The sequence below is a fragment of the Malania oleifera genome, chromosome 7, assembly GCF_029873635.1.
Source record: "Malania oleifera isolate guangnan ecotype guangnan chromosome 7, ASM2987363v1, whole genome shotgun sequence".
Lineage (NCBI taxonomy): Eukaryota > Viridiplantae > Streptophyta > Magnoliopsida > Santalales > Ximeniaceae > Malania > Malania oleifera.
The window spans coordinates 55,467,274-55,489,752 of NC_080423.1; positions in this window are offsets into that span (position 1 = coordinate 55,467,274).

The following is a 22,479-nucleotide window of genomic DNA, read 5'->3' on the forward strand; positions in this document are numbered from 1 at the left end:
GACGTATTCCATGTATTCATGTTAAGGAAATGCATCCTGGATCCCTCCCATGTGATCATATATGAAGTACTAGAGCTTAGTGATGCCTTATCTTAAGAAAAAGTGCCTGGATATATTCTAGATCGAAAGGAACATAAGTTAAGCACAAAGAGGATTCCACTGGTAAAAGTATTATGGCGCAACTATGCAATCGAGGAGGCTTCGTGGGAATTAGAGGAACAGATGCGCTAGTGATATCCAAATTTGTTCAATTAAGACCAGAGATGAGATTTTAAGAGTAGAATAAATAACAGTCTATGTATTTTTTACGTGCATAGTATAAGGTAGGATAGTTAGTGTTTTTTGGTTTTAGGTTATAAATGGTTTTAGGAGAGTTTTATTTTTCTTTAAATGATTGTAATCTCCCAGAACTCTTCCTTGTAATCACAGTATTCCTCCACCATAGGTGAGGGTAATTAATAAAATTACAATGTTTTTCTTTAAGGTTGGAAATGTGATATAGCAAATTTTGAGGACGAAATTTTTATAAGGAGGGGAGAATGTAGAGACTTGGAAAATAGAAATGATAAGAAAAATAGAAAAAAAAAAAAAAGGAAAATGGTTTGGTGAGGACCAAATCATCGACGGTTTTGGGAGAGCCTAAGAAAACCGTCGACGATTATACTTCTACCGCAGTCAAGTTAAGGGTAAAATAGTGAAAACCGGTTTTATTAGAGACCAAATCGTTGATGGTTTTTTGAGAGCCCAAGAAAACCGTCAATGGTTTTTGCCAGCGACAGAACACTATATAAGGGTTGCATGTCATTTTTCTTGTAAAAATTCAAAACCCTCTCCCTTCTCTCTCTAAGCTGCGAAGACTCTCCCTCTCTCTCCTCATTTTCTCACTCTAAACTCGCCCAATGGATGATCAGACATCGTATTTAAGGGCTAGCGGTGATCCTTGTCAATTTGACCAGAGCAGAATTATGTTTGGAGGATCCCAGGCACCACCTCAAAACTGAGGTAAGGAAGTTGTTTATGATTTTGATTAGTAGTTTAACTGGTTTAATGGACGTATAGGTCTAGGAATGTGAATATTAACATAATTCTGGGCTTGAATTGGTAAATTGGGATTTGTGGAATACAAGGTTTTGGTGTGAATGTCGCAGGCATGGATTTAGGGTTCCTGCGGGCGTTTCCTTAGGGAATGAGGTAAGGGTGATAAATATTTAATTATTTGGTGTTTCATTGAAAAAATAGAGTATGTGGGTCTAGGAAAATGTCAATGTGATATTATTCTGGGGGATACATGATTTCAAGGTTTCTGATTTCTAAATGCCGCATGTGTGAGTGTAGAGATTTTTAGCAGGCCTCTCTATAATCAAGTAAGGGAAATAAGTTAAGCCAATAAATTTCAGAAATGTTATTAATTAAAGTATAACATGTGTTGATGGGATTTTAGCCTATGATTTTCTGGATATTATAGAATATAAAATTTAGAGTAAAGATTATGATTTTTCATGTGTTATATATTTGTGAAAGCTCAAAAATTGGGCTTCAGAACTACCCTATAGATGATATATTACTATTATGCAATAGAGAATGTGATTTTCCCATACAATAGTAAAATACAGTTTTCTCATATAGATAGAGTATTCTGAGTTTTACCCTAAAATGTGTGGCATGAGAAATACGAGTTTTAGTATAGAATTTTAATTCATAATTTTATACAGCTTTTACAGAACCATGATTATATACAACTTTTAAAGAACCATGATTACATATAACTTTTTACAGAATCATGATTATATACAGTTTTTATAGAACCATAATGTTATACAGTTATTACAGAATCATGATATGCAGTTATTACATGTTGGCCTAACAAGGCTTACGATTCTTATTTTGATGATAAAAAAGTAAGGAAATTTGATATGCTTCAAAGTTGTGATGTTTTAGGAAAAACAGATCTTGGAAGCTTAAATTCATGAAAACTCAACATACATCAAATGATCACATGGAAGGGTTCAAAAGCTTACATCAACTGAAGTGATAAAAAATGAAAACTCAGTATACATCAAGTGATCACATGGAAGGGTTCAAAAGCTTACATCAACTCAAAGTGATCAAGAATGAAAGCTCAAAGGGAGATGAGGTTCAGGACGCAAAGCATACAAATTCGTATATAAAGATTTCAAGAAATGAAAAGTTGAAAGAGTTCATAGGACATATTATGTAAGTACTTCAGGTATACATTGATATGAAATTCGTTGAAGCTCATTAGATAACTTTTAATCTTGGAAAATATTTTTTTAAGTAAACAAAAAAAATTTTCAAGAATTGAGAAGCAAAAAGAGTTTTTAAAAATAAATCTCAAAAACAACATTTTGAACTGGATAGAAGCCTGACTGAACACCCTCAGTAGGCTGACATATTTAATGGGTTTTAAGATGGATAGACAAAAGCTCGTCAGGCAACTGACCAGACCTTGACAGAAACCTGACGAGGTAAACTGAGAAGCCTGACTATGTTTTGTTAGGTGATTACCACCCTACCGACTTTCAAATTAAATTGAGATTTAAAGTGACAGGGGCCTGATCTAAAGTGACAGGCTGCTGCCACATGGTAAAATTCAAATTTTTATAATGCGAAAGTTTTAAAAAATTGATTGCTTGGGGCTCAAACTTATCTAAAACTTGGGCACTACTCCAAGTAAACTTGAGGATCAAGTTAAATGCTTTTAGCAAGTCGACAAATAGCCTTAAGATCATTGATTTTATTCACCAAGAATCAATTTCAGCTCTCAAACTCTCTAAATTGCTCTCATCTTTCCAAGGCTCTCTTGCTCACATATTGCTCACGAATTCCACTGAGAATTGCTAACTCCGAATCACTGATTGTGTGCTTCAAGTCTGAATCTTTCATTCATTGAAAGAATTAATCGGTGATAAAACTCCTTTAGTTTCAATTTCAATTTCATATTGATTTACTTTGAAGTATATAGTTTTGATATTGTACTAATCAGCTCTATTGGAGAGTATCTTGTGTACGAAAATCTCTTGATTATTTTCTTGTAGATTGTTGACGATTGCAAGGTGATTGGATCATTGGACCGAGCGAGGGGAATCACTTGGAGAGGGTGCTCTGCCCTCAAGGAGGGAAATTTGTAAACGGTTTGCTCTACTTGGAAAGAGTGTTACTAGTGGAACCCTTTGGTGGTATTGGTGAAAGGCGACGACGTAGGCTGGGGATAAGCCGAACCTCGTAAAATTGTGGTGTTCTTCTTGCCCCACTCTTTTAAATTTTAGCACTTTACATATTGTATGTGTGTATGCTAAGTGTAGGCTACCGGGATCAACGCTAAATTTAAAGAAGACTCTTAATTCAAGGAAAGTAGGTTTCAATTAACTGTTTGCGGAAACTCACAAGGGAGTACGTTGTTTAATTTGCGGAAATCTTAATTAAGAGAACGCAATAAAATTTCATTCCAAAAATAGGGCTTGCACATCCTTTACAAGGCCGCTGACAAAAGCTGAAAGTGCACAAAGTGTTGCATCATTTTAGTTGGTTAAATATTTATGATTGGTTATTTTTGAATTATTGTTTGATTGACTAAGTTTTAAATTAACTTGTTGTGTGTCTCAGTTTTGGTTTTTGAATTGATAAAGTTGAGTGTTTAATAAAACAAGAAACTCAAGAATTTATAAAAAGGAATCTAAAATTTTTAAATAACCTAATTCACCCCCCTCTTGGGAACTATTCCACTTTCAATTGGTATCAGAGCCACGTTATATTAAATATTAACTAGGAGCTATATAAAGAACTAGATGACACAAATAGGAGTAGCTCCCTTTGGTGAGAGTCAATCCTCAACTAGACTACCCATATTTTGTGGACTTAACTACACATTTTGGAAACAACGCATGAGAATCTATCTTCAAACAATGGATTGGAAAGCATGGAAAGTTGTCACACATTGTGACCTAATTCCTACTAAACTTGTAGATGGGAAAGAAGTACCCAAAGAAGAAAAGGACATGACCGACGATGACCATAAGATGCTGTAAGTAAATTCTAGTGCTATGAATGCATTGTATTACGCTCTTGATATTAATGAATTCGATAGAACTATGGCATGCAAATCTACAAAAAATATTTGGGAAAAATTAGAAGTAACCTTAAGAACACTTCTCTAGATGAACTTATAGGATCTTTACTTACCTATAAGATGACTATGAATGAACGAAATACTAACAAGAATAAAAAATCAATAGCCCTTAAGGTAGCTAAATAAAATTCTAGTGAAGAAGAGGAAGAATCAAGTGACCTAGATGATGAAGAACTTGCATTCATCACTAAGAAGTTTGGAAAATTCTTTAAGAGAAATAAAAGGTTTGCTAGAAAGTTTAAAGGATCAAAAACTGAAAAAGAGAAGGTAGTAAAAAGGAAAACAAGAAAGAACCACCCACTTGTTACAATTGTAAAAAGGTAGGACATATTAAACCCGATTGTCCACATCTCAAAAAGGATGCCAAAAAGAAGAAAAAGAAGGCAATGAAAGCTACTTGGAATGACACCAACTCAAGTGAATCGGAAAGCGAATCAAGTGAATATAATATCTGTAGTATCTATATAAAATATCTGAATATAATATTTGTACACTTTGTATATAATATCTGTGTGCTCTCTGTATAATATCTGTATATTCTGTATATCTGCTGTAGCATCTTGATGCTATCACTGTATAATTTGTCTGAGTGTTATGATCTAGAAATCATGTTTTTCTTTGAAAATACTATAAGTCTCATTCATTTCTAATATTTTGAAATATCTGAATATCTATATATCTGTAACACTGTAAAATCTATATATATATGGTACTGTGATAAACTTATACCACACATTTGAATAAACGTAGTCTCATGCTCAATTTCTAAAACTTTGCTATAAAAATAATGTTCATAATTCTCTGGAAAATAACCTAATATACGTGCTTGTAAATACACTTTCATAATTTTCTGTATACATATTAAAAATTGCTAGCATAGCATATTTCCCTTACCTTAACTATGAAAAGCCCTTACTAAATTCTGGCCCTATGCCCGCAGGGTTACTAACTCAACATCCTGAAAACAATATCCCCTAGAACAAAATATCAGTATTTTATTACCTACAACATTTCTTATAGGACTGGTTTCATCGACAAGACACGTCACCTCATTGATGAGTTCTTAAGTAATTTCATCGACGAACCCTACCTCCTCGTCGACAAAATTCAGACTACCTAAAAACTCTCTCTCAGTATCTTCTCGTCGACGAGGCATGGCTTCGTCGACGAGGCCTACTTATGCACTCATCGATGAACTCCCTGTGTTCATCAACGAGGCCTTGTGATAAAAATTTTTGAGTTATTATATTCAAAATGCAATGTTGTTGACGAACACGAAGCGTTCATCGACTAAGCCTGTTGCCTCCTTCTGTTTCCGTTTCCATTTCCCTCTCTCTTTATTATTTAAATACCATTATTCTTTGGGTTGTTACATTCTCCCCTCCTTATAAAATTTCTTCCTCAAAATTTGCTATCTATATCTCCATCTATACACTCCATCATCTCATAAGGAAAAAGGGTCTACTTATTTTATTACTTACCCTCACTTATGGCAGAGGAATACCGTGTTTAAATACTATGTTCTGGAAGATTACATATATAAACTAAAAACTATCTGCTAACTAAATCCATACATGTACCTGCAAAAGAAACTTATCTAACTACTATACTTTACCTGATTACCTCTATACCTCTTGGAACAACTGCAGGTATCTCTGTCTGATCTGCTCCTCGAGTTCCCAAGTAGCTTCTTCTATAGTTCTTCTACAAAACTTTTACTAACTAAATTTAATTCTTGTGCTTTTTTGTCTAATATATGTACTGGTGCTCTTCATAAGCTAATGAATCCTTAAGCTCTATCTCTGCATAGCTAATGATGTGGGACGGGTCTGGGACGTATTTCCTTAACATAGCAACATGAAACACGTCATGTATTCTAGATAAAATTGGTGTCAAAGCTAGTCTGTAGGCAACTGACCCTATTCTCTCTAATATCTCAAAAGAGACAATATACCTAGGGCTTAACTTGCCCTTCTTCCCAAATCTCATAATCCCTCTCATAGGAGCTACTTTCAAAAATACCCGATCTCCCACTTTAAATTCTAACTCCCGACGGCATGTGTTTGCATAACTTTTCTGCCGACTCTGTGCGATACTGATTCTTTCTTTAATTAGTCAGACCTTGTCATAAGCCCGATGAACAATCTTTGGACCCAAAACTCGCCTCTCGCCTACCTCATCCCAGAAGAAAGGAGAACGACATCTCCTCCCATACAGTGCCTCGTATGGAACCATGCCAATACTAGACTGGTAGCTGTTATTATAGGCAAATTCAACTAGTGGTAGAATTTGAGTCCAGCTATCCCCAAAATCTAGCATGCACGCACGAAGCATATCTTCTAAGGTCTGAATCGTCCTCTCAGTCTGATCATCTGTCTGGGGATGGAAAGCAGTGCTAAACGCTAATTGTGTACCCATAGCCTCCTGAAAACTTTTCCAGAATCGTGAAGTAAACCGAGGATCCCAATCTGAAACTATGGATACTGGTACACCATGGACGTGAACTATCTCTTGAACATATATCTCTGCTAGTCTATCCATGGAATAGCTGACTTTAATAGGGATAAAATGGGTAGTCTTCGTCAAACGATCAACAACTACCCAAATAGCATTGAATCCCTGCAGCACTGGTGGCAACCCCGTAACAAAATCCATAGAAACGTGGTCCCACTTCCACTCTAGAATAAAAAATAGCTGCAACTGCCCTGCTGGTCTCTACTGTTCAGCCTTAACCTGCTGGCATGTCAAGCACTGCTGGACGAACTTGGCTATCTCTCTCTTCATTCCACCCCACCAGAAGTACTCTCGCAGATCTCTGTACATTTTAGTACTGCCAGGATGGACTATGTATAGTGATTTGTGAGCCTCGTCCAATATAATTCTTCTGATCTCAGTATCTGCAGGAACACAAAGCCTAGTACGGAACCGCAGGGCTCCATCATTTGATATGCTGAACTCTTCTCCTTGACCATCCCGCACTTTAGCCATCACCATCTGTTAACTCCGCATCATCACCCTGAGTTGCTTTAATCCTTTTGTATAGCGTAAGTTGAACCACTAAATTGGCAATAACTGTCTGAGGACTCTTTTCTACCAATTCTATGCTAAGTCTCTCCAAATCCATCAGAATTGAGTGCTGAATCTCCATAACTGCCAGTGCGGGTCCCCTTGATTTCTTGCTCAGAGCATCTGCCACTACATTTGCTTTTCCCGGGTGGTAATTAATAGTACAGTCATAATCTTTGATAAGTTCTAACCACCTTTTTTGTCTTATGTTCAATTCTCTTTGGGTGAAGAAATATTTCAAACTCTTGTGATCCGTGAAGATTTTGCATTTCCCACCATATAGATAATGCCTCCAAATTTTAAGAGCGCACACCACTGCAGCTAACTCCAAATCATGCACAGGGTAATTTTTCTCATATTCTTTAAGTTGTCTAGAAGCATATGCAATGACCCTGCCATGCTGCATCAATACGCACCCAAGCCCCTTTAGGGACGCATCACTGTATATCACAAACCCATCCTCTCCTGATGGAAAAGCCATTACTGGGGTTGTAACCAACCTCTGCTTCAACTCCTGGAAGCTCCGCTCACAATCATCAGTCCATTCAAACCTTACATTTTTCCTCGTAAGTCGCGTCAACGGACTTGACAAACTGGAGAAACCATCCATGAAGCGTCGATAATAGCCTGCTAATCCCAGAAAACTCTGAACTTCTTGAACATTTCTAGGCCTCATCCAATTTACCATTGCCTCTATCATACTCGGATCAACAGAAACACCTGCCTCAGAGATCACATGGCCAAGAAAAGAAACCTGTTTCAGCCAGAATTCACATTTCTTGAACTTCGCATATAACTTCCTCTCTCTTAATGTCTGCAATACTAGTCTCAAATGATGCTCGTGCTCCTCAATACTCCTCGAGTAGACCAGTATATCATCAATAAATACAACTACAAACTGGTCTAAGTACTGATGGAACACTCGGTTCATTAAATCCATAAATACTGTTGGTGCATTAGCCAACCTAAATGGCATCACCAAGAATTCGTAATGCCCATATCTCGTACGAAATGTTGTTTTCAAGATGTCCTTTGCCCTCACTTTCACCTAATCATAACCTGACCATAGGTCGATTTTAGAATAAACCTGGGTCCCCTGGAGCTGATGAAACGAATCATCGATCCTGGGAAGAGGATATTTATTCTTAACTGTTAGTTTATTTATTTCCTTATAATCTATAAACATCCTCATGGTCCCATCTTTCTTTTTCACAAATAAGACTGGTGCCCCCCAAGGCGACACACTAGGCCTGATGAATCCTTTATCCAGTAATTCTTGCAATTGATCCTTTAGTTCTTTTAACTCAGCTAGGGCCATCCGATAAGGAGCTTTAGATACTAGTGCTGACCCCGGTAGAAGATTCACAATAAACACAACTTCACGATCAGGTGGTAAACCAGGTAATTCCTCTAGGAATACATCAGAGAATTCTCTAACTACAAGGAAATCAGGTTGTTTCAGTTCTTCTTTTGGCGATTCCTTAATGTAAGCAACAAATCCCTGACAGCCTTCTTGGATCAATTTCCTCACCTAAACAGCTGACGCAAGTTGTGGCAAAGAACGTACCCGCAAACCAAGAAATCTATATTCTGGCTCGCCTGGAGGTCTGAAAATCACTTCTTTCAAATGACAGTCAATACTAGCATAATTATCTGCCAACCAATCTATACACAAAATGATGTCAAACCCCTGCATATCTAATATCACCAAATCAGATGGCAATATCTTTCCCTGAATAGTTACTGGAAATCTCTTAAGTACCCTTCTACATCTCACCACTGACTTAGTCGGTGTGGCAACAACCAACCTAATATCTAGCAACTGTGCCTCATACCCCGTTAACTTAGCATATACCGTAGAAACAAAAGAGTGGGTGACACCTGTATCAAATAATACAATAGCTATAAATGAGAAAGCAGTAAGGGTACCTGTAACTACATCTCCAGTTGCATCGGCATCATCTGGCGTCAACGCGTACACTCTCGCTGGTGCCATATTCCTTTGTTGTCCTCCGCGGGGCGCCTGATAACCACCTCGGTATGGTCTAGGAGCTAGCGCCCGAGCTGGCAATCCCTGACACGACCATGATCTGTGCCTGGGCCTCCTGCATCTGTAACAAATGTCCTCACCCATCCTACATTCACCTGGATGTTTGCAGCCACATCTAGGACAGGTAAAAGCAGCTCGTCCACCTTGAAAACCACCACGGCCCATCATCCGTCCTTGATCACCTCCATAGCGATCTCCTCTCCATGAATTTTGGCTAGAGCTCGCCTATAAATCTTGAGGCACAAACCTTTTCCTCTGACCCTGAGCTGTAGCACCTCTCTGCATACCACTCTCAATGATAGCAGCTCTATCTACCACCTCTACAAACGTCTGAGCTCGAAAGCCGACAACTTGCTCAAATAAACTCTGCTTCAATCCCTCCAAACTTCCTGGCCTTTTTCTCTTCATCTGGTGCTAAATGTGGGGCGAAACGGTATAACTCAAGAAATCGTGCAGCATACTGTGTCACCATCATCAACCCCTGAGTCAGATGTAGAAACTCTGCTACTTTTGCACTCCGAACGATAGTAGGGAAATATCGTCGAAAGAACAAATCCTTGAATCAACTTCATGACACTAGCACTGGATCAAACCTCTATTCCTCAATCATACGCATTGATCTCCACCAGAGCTTTGCCTCTCCTATCAGTTTAAATGTCGCAAACGCCACTTTATGCTCATCTGTACATGCCAGTACTACTAGAATCTCCTCAACATCCTGAACCCAATTTTCAGCCATAATCGGGTCAGGTCCTCCAGCAAAAGAAGGAGGTCTCATCAGTGTAAACTGCTCGATCGTGTAGCTATGCTCTCCTCCACTCCCAGCCATCTCAACCATCACCTGTTGAGTGACACTGCGTAGTACGACATCTGTATCTCCACCTCCCATACTAGAGGGTCCTGGTTTGTTACTTCTAGCATCTGTACCACTGCTACCCGGATCCATCCTTGAAAATACACAAAACACTATTTTAAAATCCTATACAGATCTATTTTACTTCATCCCACTGAAACCTCAAATTCACTGTCAACTATTTCCCTTGTTCCTACCCCAAAATCCAATCTTGCAACCCAAACACACGACTTGTCGATAGTTTACTATGGTCTTCTTAAAATCGTCACCCCAGGAAAAACATAGAACCCATCACAAAAATCCTGTATTCAGACCATAGAACACAACCTCAAATTCTTTTCCTATATTCTGGTATTGTTTCCACTGCATTCTAAAGTCTACAGAACCTAGCAACCTAGGCTCTGATACCAAACTATGAAGTCCTGCTATTTATTCAACATTTTTTTCCTGAATATAATAAATATAATCTATCTAAAATATTAAAAATAACATCCCAAGCTCAAAGAGCACTGGGGAAACCCTGTCTGTCATACATATCTAAACAGTGGTACACAAAACTAGGAGCTATTATATACAGTACAATACCAGAAAACTATAGAGCTCTATAATATATTTACAATACAAAATACCTAGTGACGTCTCTCTGATCTGAAAACTATCCCAGAATACTGTTATCTCAAAAATACCTACCCTTTCCACAAGGGTAGCTCAAGTCAACCTCTACTTGTGAGCTTGATCCGCTCGCCTTGCTAGATCTCCTAAAAAATGATAAGTCACTGGGATGAGACAACGCTCAGTAAGTGGAAATATGCTATTACTAGTGTGTGGTTGCTGAGTTAAATATTTAAAATACTGAAATAGTATTGTAATATGAGAAAACTGATAAAATGTACAGAATATATCTATCTATCATGTAATCTTTAAAATATGACTGTGTATCTGAGTTTGCTATCTGAAGGTACTACTAGTATAATAATATAAATTTCTGCTGTGTGATATATCTGTACATAGGAACTTCTGCTATACCCTGGGATCTATATATCATGATATAACCCTTCATGATAGGGTTGTGCGGCCTGTAGGCTGGACTTGCTTTGGTCGGCCCTCCAAGTAAGTCAATCTCTTTCATCTACCAATCTGTAATGATCTACGTAGATCCTGGGCCACTGCAATCACTCTGGGCTATCTCAAACCTCTGTCATCGTCTAACTAGCTACCTTAATCCAGCGTGCTGGGGAGACTGCAATCTCTCATAGCACGGTTGTTAGCTTAAACGTGATCCTAAGAGGGGGGGGGTGAATTGGTATTTTTAAATTTCTATCCCCTAGGTGTTCCTCCTAACAGAAGTATGTTCACACCCCTATAGTCAATCTAGTGCAAGTAATATCAGAAGTTAATTAAAGCAGTTTAATCAATTACACATGCACTAGAAAGCAGTAATGAACACGGTAACACACAGATATGTTATCGAGGTTCGGCAAACTTCCTACGTCCCCATCTTGGCTAACCAGCACAAGGATTATCACAATAACTTGCTCACTTAAATGGGTGGAGCGGCACCTATACAAACAAGGTCAAATTAACACAGGGCTGACCTCAACCTTTACACCAATCCTTACCGGGCTAGATCACCGCCCCCTCAGGCCACGCTTGGAATCTCTCAAATATACAATCAAAAGGTACAATACAAGGGTGCTTTCACGTAAAGAAAATTTATACCACAAATGCGCACAATCACAAACACCACAGATGATTAAAATGTAAGCTCAATGTGGCCTAGATAGTTCAACTCTCAAATATATTTTCTATCAGTGTAGTACGCACGTGAGAGTGTCAATAATAATCTGTGTATTTCAAAATATTCAATCAAACGTGTTTACATAGAATATCAAACAAGCCTCAAGAATGTCAATGAGTAGAATATCTCAATCACATAAATATGTATATGCTTGGACTTGCAAAATATATGATCTTTGTTTTCATAAAAAATATATGAGTGAATAAATATTGCAACAAAGATGTTTTACCTCAAAAAAAAAAAAAAATCTCCTTAAATGGTTTTCAAAATAAAGAGCAATAGATATTTGTAAATGATTTTGAAAATATTTCGCAACCAAAAGCAAATGCGAGCTTCTCAAGATGTTGCAACGAATATGCAATCTTAGAAGATCTAGTAAAGTCTTCTTAGGATGAACTTATCAACAAAGTCCCCTAAGAATCCTTTTAGGTTTGGCTCTCAACAAAATGAAACAATCTCACAGCAAAGAGAGAGCAAACCTTTCAATCTAAACACTCAAGAACACTTACAAATGATTTAACAACTTTTGAAGGTAAGCTAGAGTGTATTTGGAAGAGTATGACAAATGAGAAATATTTTTCTTGAGAGAGAATTTGATTTTCTATTTTTTCTAATCGATGCTTAATTCTCCTAAATGAAAGAGTATATATAGACACGCCAAAATATTTGATCGTTGGGGACCTATTAGGGATTGTTAGAAAAGATTAATGACATTTAAAGCATTTTAACCCTGTTTAAGACTTTTAACTGCGGTAAAAAAATAAGTGCAACTCGAGAGGTTCGGTCAACCAGAACAAGTTCGGTCGACCAAGTCTCATATGGTTCGGTCAACTAGGGGACTTTTGAATTGAGGGCTCGGTCAACCAGGAGAGGGCAATTTCTCAATTTTTCGAGGTTCGATCGACTAGGCCATGTTGAACTGACTAGTTCGGTCGACCAGACCGTTGGGATTTCTCCCAAGGACCCTCCGGTCGACCAGGTAGTTGGAGAACAAAAGTGCTCGGTCGACCAGATGGTCAAAATTTGACCCAAGGAGGTTTCGGTCGACTAGGGCTTTTTGAACTACTTGGTTCGGTTGACCAGATGGTCAAACTTTTGACCCAGGGAGGTTTCGGTCGACCAGGGCTTTTTGAACTACCAAGTTTGATCAACCAGATGGTCAAACTTTTGACCTAGGTAGGTTTCGGTCGACCAGGCCAAAATGAACTGATTGTGTTGGTCAACCGAAAGTGCACCATGTGTGCATTTCGGTCCAATCTTGAAGCATAAAAACCCTAATGAAGTGCCTAACAAACATATGTGTAAATGTGTGTGTCCTAGGGCCATTTGTGTCCAAGATAAAGACATCAAAAAAGTTCGGTGTCGATCGACCGAAGGTTAAACCCTTAGGTCTTTCTACGGTCATTTTTTATTTGAGCTTACAAAATAAATGATGCATGTGTTGTGAGTACTTATTACAAACCAAATATCCTAATTACTATTATCGACCAATTTGACCACTAAATATATATTACAACTGAACAACACAAACTGGTCTTCAAGCTTTAAGCTTTCATATGCCATCAATGTGTTTGCTAATATAAATCTGCACATGAACTAGATATTCATTAGATACAAGAGTAGTTGTCATTATCAAAACTAGGGCATGACCTATAAGGTCAACACGGTTAGACGGAATCCACATGCTATCTGAGTCATGTGGTTGCACGTGTCTGAAAACTAGCAACGGTACCGTGCTCTGCTGTAATTATATCGGTCTATAATTTTCACAGGGATCTAATATCGTGTAATACCGTATACATATATATAAATATATACTCATCTTTCTGCTTTTAACATGATTTCAAAAACAACCATAACACTATATTTCTGAGCTATATTATCTGAGATATCTAACTGAAATATATATATTTTTCTATCTGTATCATCTGTGCTTTCTATCTAAACTATCTATAGTATCTATATAAAATATCTTAATATAATATCTGTATACTCTGTATATAATATCTGTGTGCTCTATATATAATATCTGTATATTCTGTATATCTGCTATAGCATCTTGATGCTATCTTTGTATAATCAGCCTGAGTGTTATGGTCTAGAAATCACGTTTTTCTTTGAAAATACTGGAAGTTTCATTCATTTCTAATATTTTGAAATATCTGAATGTCTGTATTTCTGTAACACTGTAAAATCTATATATATATATATATATATATATATATATATATATATGGTATTGTAATAAACTCATGCCACACATTTGAATAAACATAATCTCATGCTCAATTTCTATAACTCTGCTATAAAAATAATATTCATAATTCTCTGGAAAATAACCTGATATACATGCTTGTAAATATACTTTCATAATCTTCTGCATACATATTAAAAATTACTAGCATAACATATTTCCCTTACCTTAACTATGAAAAGCCCCTACTAAATTCTGGCCCCATACCCGCAGGATTCCTAACTCAACATCTTGAAAACAATGTCCCCCAGAACAAAACATCAGTATTTTATTACCTACAACATTTCTTATAACTACAAGGAATGCATAATCTGAATAAAATGTCTTACCCTGGATTTGGGATGAATTTCAAATCAACTTTCCCCACAATCTACTCTGGCAGACTTATAGAGAACTTCGCCAGGAGTGTCGTGGTGGCCTTGGATCTTCAATATGGCGAGAAATGGGGTCAGGATCGAAGAGAGAAGGGGATGGGTTCATAGGAGAGAGAGAGAGAGAGAGAGAGAGAGAGAAGGGTTTTACGCTGAATTTCTATCAAAATTCTGAGTTTCAGCTATTTATAGGACTAATTTCGTTGACGAGACACGTCACCTCGTCGACGAGTTCTTAAGTAGTTTCGTCGACGAACCCTACCTCCTCGTCGAAGAAATTCAGACTTCCTAAAAACCCTCTCTCGGTATCTTCTCGTCGACGAGGTGTGGCTTCGTCGACGAGGCCTACTTATGGGCTTGTCGACGAACTCACTGTGTTCGAGTTATTATATTCAAAATGCAATGTCCTAGGCACGCTACCTCCTTCTATTTTTGTTTCCATTTCTCTCTCTCTTTATTATTTAAATAACATTATTCTTCGGGTTGTTACATGAACAGAGGGTGTTCTAGGCATATGACCAGAGATTGATCCAAATTCACCACTCTAATGCTAAAACATGGTGGGTACGTCACTTTTGGAGACAATGCTATGGGAAAAATCATTGGAATTGGTAAGATAGGTAAATAGCCTTCCCTTACTATTGATGATGTGTTATTAGTTGAAGGGTTAAAACACAATCTCTTAAGCATAAGCCAATTAAGTGACAAAGTATTTGATGTAACTTTTAAACAAGATAAACGTGTTGTTGAAAATAGAGAGAAACACAATGTTTTCTTCACTACTCAAAGAATTGACAATGTGTATTGCATAAACTTTGAAAAGATGAAATATCAAAATATCACATGCTTAGTATCTATGAACAAGGCTAGTTGGTTATGACATAGAAGACTAGGACACTCTAGTATGGACTTATTATAAAGAACTTAGTCAGATGACTACCTAGTACAAAGTTTTTTAAAGATAAAATATGTGAAGCTTGTCAATTAGGAAAACAAATAAAGTCTAGCTTTAAGAAAAAGAAACATATCTCCACTAGCAGGCCCTTAGAGCTTATTCACCTAGATTTGTTTGGACCAAGTAGGACACAAAGTCTAGGAGGAAAGCAATAAGCTTTTGTCATCATTGATGACTACTCTAGGTTTACATGGGTACTCTTCTTAAACTCAAAGGATGAAGCATGCAATATGTTAATAAACTTATGTAAATGACTTCAAAATGAAAAAGGTTATGAAATAACAAACATCAGAAGTGATCAAGGAAGAGAATTCAATAATAAAGATGTAGAAAAATTCTGCAATGAACATGGAATTAGACACAATTTTTCAGCACCAACAACTCCACAACAAAATGGGGTTGTAGAAAGAAAGAAAAGGACACTTCAAGAAATGGCTAGGACTATGTTAAATGAAAACAAATTACCTAAACACTTTTGGGTTGAATCGGTTAACGCCACATGTTAGGTGATAAATAGAGTGTCTATAAGATCTAGCTTAAATAAAACTCTATATGAATTATGGAATGGAAGAAGACCCAATATAGCTTACTTTTATGTATTTGGATGTAAGTGCTTTGTGCTTAATGACAAAGATAACTTACGACAATTTGATGCTAAATCAAATGAGGGTATCTTCCTAGGTTATGCAGCAAATAGAAAAGCATATAAAGTCTACGATAAAAGAACTCTTACTATTATTAAATCAATCCATATAACTTTTGATGAAACTAATCCTTATACTAAAACTACTCAAATTGAAGAAAAAGACGACTCCTTACAAAAACTAGAAATTTTAGACATTGAATAAGCAAAAGAAGAAAAAGAAGAAATCATTGAAGAGACTCCAAATGATAATCCTATAAGAAATTCTGAATTACCAAAGGAATGGAAATACATAAGAAATCATCCCAAAGGCCAAATAATAGGAGAACCTTCTAAAGGAGTGACTACAACATCATCTTTGAAAAATCTATGTAACCACTATGCATTCCTATCTCAAGAGGAACCTAAGAATGTTGAAGAAGCCCTCAAAGATGGCTCTTGGATAATTGCTATGCAAGAAGAGTTAAATCAATTTGAAAGAAGTAAAGTATAGAAACTAGTACTCAAACCTAAAAACCATTCAATTATTGGAACTAAATAGATATTTAGAAATAAAAAAGATGAAAATGAGATAGTTTTTAGAAAGAAAGCTAGACTTGTGGCTAAAGCATATAACCAAGAAGAAGGTATAGACTATGAAGAAACTTTTGCTCCCATAGCCAGAATGGAAGCAATAAGAATTCTATTAGCTTATGCATCCCGCAAATAATTCAAATTGTTATTTACAGTGTAATCCCAAGAGAGGGGGGGGGGGTGAATTGGGTATTTTAAAAGTATTTGATTTTCCTCTATCAAACAGTCCCTATATTTAGATTGACCCAACTCCATCACAAGGACTTGGAATTAATTCAATTCAGTCATACGATATATTCAATTGTGTACAATTAATTACCAGGTACTTGTATGACTATTCAACATACACACATACAAAATAAGTAATGAGATGCAATGCGGAAATTAACAAGAGTAAGGGAAGAGAGAAACAAACTCAATTTTTACGAGGTTTGGCCTACCCCAGCCTACGTCCTCGCCTTGAGTAACCCACCCAAGGATTCCACTAAAAAAATAATCCGCTCCTTTAACTGGGATGGAGCTTCCCTTACAACCGCTTGCTTACTAGAGGCATAGCTTCCTTCTCAATCCTGGCTCACAACCCGAACAGTGTAAACAAAAATAACGAATATAATTTCTGCAAACACACTCAAATATTGCTTCTAAAAAAGCCAATGAGTCCTAATACATAATCATATGATGACAACTTGAAACTCAATATGTATCTTTATGATACGAATGAAATAGTTCACAAAACTATCCTTTTATCAATATCTCCCAAAAATAACGTTAATACATCAAAGCTTTGGAGAACTTAGGGTTTATTTTTAAAACACTTTATACAAAGATATCTGATAGGATCTTTAAAGAATATAGTCTTGAATATTTCACAGATCCAAGTTCTAGCTATCAAAACACTTATAAGATTAAATCTTTGAATAAAAGTTAACTTTGAGTGTATAAAAAATATCAACAAAAACATTATTTTTCTCAAAAATAATTTTTGCACTAATACAATAGATCTCTTTGAATAAAACTATAACTTTGAGTGTAGCAAGAGTTCAAACCTTAGAAAACAATTCTCAACAAATTTTTCAAATAAACAACTATAAGAAAATCAGTTGCTTGTTCCTAAAAACAATTGTTCTTTATGCTCAAATAATGAAGAAGAAAATTTTTTAATCAAATATTGAAAGCTCAATGAAAAGTTACTCAAACCTCAAGATCAACCTTAGATTTATCAAAAGTGTGCTTGGATCTTGAAAACGCAAATGCCGAAACAAGTATCAATTCTTTGGAGTGCAAACAATGACGTTAGAAATAGAATTCACAGCTCTCACAAGATTGCCAAAATACGCTCAATGCTCACAATGCTATGCAAAAAGTTGTGCTCTAGGGTTTAGAAAGTATATTTATATGTTTTCTCGGCCCTAGGATGAATCCTGACCGTTGGATCTATTAAAAACTTGATTTTCTATCCGTGTCCATGCTGGAACGTAAGCCAGTGCCCCAACATTCATCGACGAATGGGTATGTTTGTCGATGAGTGTACAACACGCGTTTGTCGACGAGTCTATGAGTTCATCGACGGGAGCCCTGTCTAAAATTTTAGTGCTCTCAGTATTTTTTCGTCGATGAGACAGTATGTTCATCGCCGAGTGGCCTTCATGTGTTCGTCGACGAGACCAAGGGGTTCATTGACGAGGCCTCTAATAATTTGCCTCGAGATTTCATTTCAACTTAGAACTATTTCAAATAAATTTTTCATAAGATGCATGAGTCCCAAGGTCAGTCTAAGATGTAATTGAGCTTCAAAATATATCATATGACATGTAGATACATCAAATCTAGATACCAATTCCCATTAAAGTCTTCAACTAGAAGCTAGTTCCTTCATCCTTCTTCGCTTTTAGTTCCATGGGTTGTGCCAAGTGTATTTGATTTACTCCTCGTGGCTTCCATGACTCATTCATCTTTCATGCATGCTAAATAATGTTCCTGCTCATAGTCTCCATTGATTTAGGTGTAATCCCAAGGGGGGGGGGGTGAATTGGGTATTTTAAAAAATCTTTGAAACTTATTCACCACTTAGTCCCTATGTCTAAATTTAACCAATTACTTATCAAGTTTGTGTGAGATTATTCAACAAACATACATGCAATATGAATAATGAAATGTAGTGCTAAAAGTAAAGAGATAAGGAAAAGAGAATGCAAACGCAGTTTTTAAATCGGGATGGAGCTTTACTTACAATCTGCTGCTTACAAAAGGTACAACTTCCTCCTACTTCGCTGCTTACAAGAGATACAACTCTCTCCTCAAACCCAGTTCACAACCCGAACTGTGATTACAATGAAATCTGTAAAACACTTAAAGTTGCTTCCAACAAAGCTAGTGAGTACAATTGAAAGTTTTTATACATAATCATATGATGAAACTTGAAGCTTAAAATGAATGTAACGATACAATCGTTAATGAATGAATATGCTTCAACACACAAATCCCTTTTTATCAAATCTCCTAAAAATATTTATATAAATCAATGCTTTGGAGAACTTAGGTTAAATCTTTCAATACACAAACAGTTTTGAAGATTGCAAAAATCTGAAACACACTTTCTCACAATAATATTTCTCTCAAGTTTTCAACCACAATATGATCTTTGTAATATGCAACTTAAAGTATATATGATGTGATTTCCAAAGATCAAAATTAGAAAATATCCTTCAATAATATATATATATATATATATATATATAGTTATGAACTTCTAAAGATATCTAATCAAATAGTTTTGAAGTATCCAAAATATCAATTCTTTAACTAAGAACACACTTAAATGATAACTATTTAATTAATGGCTAAAGAAAACTTTCTCAAGCAATGAGTTTCTCAAAAACAGTCTCTATATGCATATGAAAACTCAATATCAATATTCTCTAATGATATTCAATAACAGATGATGATATGAGAAACTCTTGAAAACACTAAATGGAATAACCAAACCTTAATGCCAAGTTGAAATCAAGATGTGTAAATCAATCCCCTTTGATTTTCTGAGTTGATTTGGCCAAGCTTGAAGAATATGAGCTAGAGTGCAGGCAATCGTATAGCTATATGCTCAAGTTTCTCAATTCTCTTTCAAAAGCAATGTTCTCTTCTCTTCTCTTTGATCTTAGTTTATGTACTAGGGTTTAGATGTTCAATATATAGGTGTCTTACCCTTAGAATCAATCTCAATCATTGGATCAAAAAATATCTCATGAGTTTTCTTATTAAAAATTAAATTTTTAAGTTTTCCCACAAGTTTAGACGACTGAAGTTCCTTAAAGCTTCAAAAAAATCAACCTGGACACAGGGTCAGATGACTGAAGTTTGGGGTTCAAATGACTGAAGTGTTAGGTTCAGAAGACTGAAGTCTGGGTTCAGTCTTTTGAGGTACTTTTTCCAGGTTATGTGTTTCACCATAAATTCTTCAGGTGACTAAACTTAATCTTCGGTCTTGTGAAGAAATTCTTCAAACGACTAAGGTTAACTTCGGTCTTCTAAAGTTGCAACTTCAGGCGACTGACCACTGAGTTCGGTTGTCTGAAGTTCCTCTTTCCTGAATTTTTCTCTTTATACTTTTAAAAATTGCTTTCCGCTCTTTCTTGGCTCTTTTATAAAAATAGTTTCTGGGGTTTTAAAAATATTTCTAAGTCCATGAATGTTCCCTAATGATGTTCATGAAATGCATGAGTGCTAAGGTCATTCTAGATTATGATTTGAGCCTAAAATTAAATCATATGAAAATGTAAATACATAAGTTCTAAGTACCCATTCCCATGACGCTCTTGAACTTGGTGCTTGCATCTTCATTCTTTTACTCTTTGAATTCCATGCATCTTGTCAAGATATGTATGTTTTATTCTTTATGGCTTCCATGACTTGTTATCCTTCCGTGTATGCTTAATATAGTTCCTGTTCACAATCTCAATGCACAGATCAAATACCAAACGATTTGTCATTATCAAAATCGGGTTGGACTTGTAGAGTCAACAATCTCCCCCTTTTTGATGATGACAAATACACGAGTGAAAATATAGAATAAAATGGGTTATGCCTAACAAGGCTCCCCCTCAAATAAAGCATCAAATATTCAACAAATGAAAATATGCTCATGTTCATACACACTTTGTTTAGCCTAATTCCAAATGGAATATGCTCATTATTCTTCTCATATAGCCTGATTGTTCTCCCCCGTTACACAACTAGTGTTGCTAACAATCTTTGCTATTCTTGCTATATTCTTGCTATGCTTCTCACCCTTTACACATTTTTTTCTATTTTTGCCATAATTTTTCTCCCCCTTTTGACATCAACAAAAAGGTGTATAACAATAATGCATGAGTGGACATAACTTTATGTTCTTCTCCCCTTTGAAATCTTAAAGTTTTAAACGTGTTCAACCATCATATTTGAAAAAAAAAATTCACTTCTCCCTCTTTTGACAACAACCATCCCCCTTGCTAATGCATAAATATGTGTTGTAGAATGTAAATTGCATTGTGAACATACATAGTGTGCCAAATTTCAAATATTATGCAAGGATTCCAAATGTTAATTAATGTGATACCAAATGTTTACATCTTAAAAATGCGATACCAAATGAGAATAAATGAGTCCAAAATGAAATGTTTTAACAAATTGTGAATATCAAGTGATGTTGCTCCCCCAGAATTATGTTATCTAATGTAATTCTAGGCAACCTCTCGAATATGCATCAGGCCTAATTCTCACCTAATTTGGATAAACCTATCCTTCGCAAGTGATTTTGTGAATGTGTCAGTCAATTGTTCATCTGTGCATACAAACTCAAGTGTCACATCTCCTTTTTGCACATGATCACGAAGAAAATGATGTCGTATTTCTATATGTTTAGTTCGTGAATGTAATATGGGATTCTTTAAGATGTTTATTGCACTCGTATTGTCGCATCTTATAGGAATTTTTTCATAACTTAAATAAAAATTCATCAGTTGTTGCTTCATATATAGCGTTTGAGCACAACAGCTACCTGCTGCTATGTATTCCGCCTCAGTTGTGGAAAAAGCTACTTAATTTTGCTTCTTGGAAAACCAAGAGACCAATGAATGTCCTAAGAAATGTCAAGTACCACTCATGCTCTTCCTATCCACTTTGCTACCAACAAAATCAGCATCTGAATAGCTGATAATCTCAAAAGATGTGTACTTAGGATACCATAATCCAAGTTCAATCTATTAGATATCTAAGTATTCATTTAACAGCTAACAAATGTGACTCTTTTGGTGCCGTCTGAAATCTTGTGCACAAACATATGCTAAACCTTATATCAGGTCTACTAGCAATCAGATAAGGTAAGTTGCCAATCATTCCATGATAAAGCTTGACTTCTACTCGTATACGTTGTTCATATTTATCTAATTTCGACGAAGCACTCAGAGGTGTACCTAGTATTTTTCCATCTTCCATATTAAAACTTTTGAACAAATCTCTAATATACTTTAATTGATTTATAAATATTCCATGTTTTGCTTGTTTAATATGAAGTCCTAGGAAGAAATTTAGTTCACCCATCATGCTCATCTCAAATTCATTTTGCATGGTATTAGCAAATTCATTACACAATTCTTGATTTGTAGCTCCAAATATGAATTTGCTAATATCCCTGGGCTACTAGTCTAGCCTTATTTCTCACAACTATCCCATGTTCATCTGTCTTATTCTTATATATCCATTTTGTTCCAATGATTGACTTATCCTTAGTTC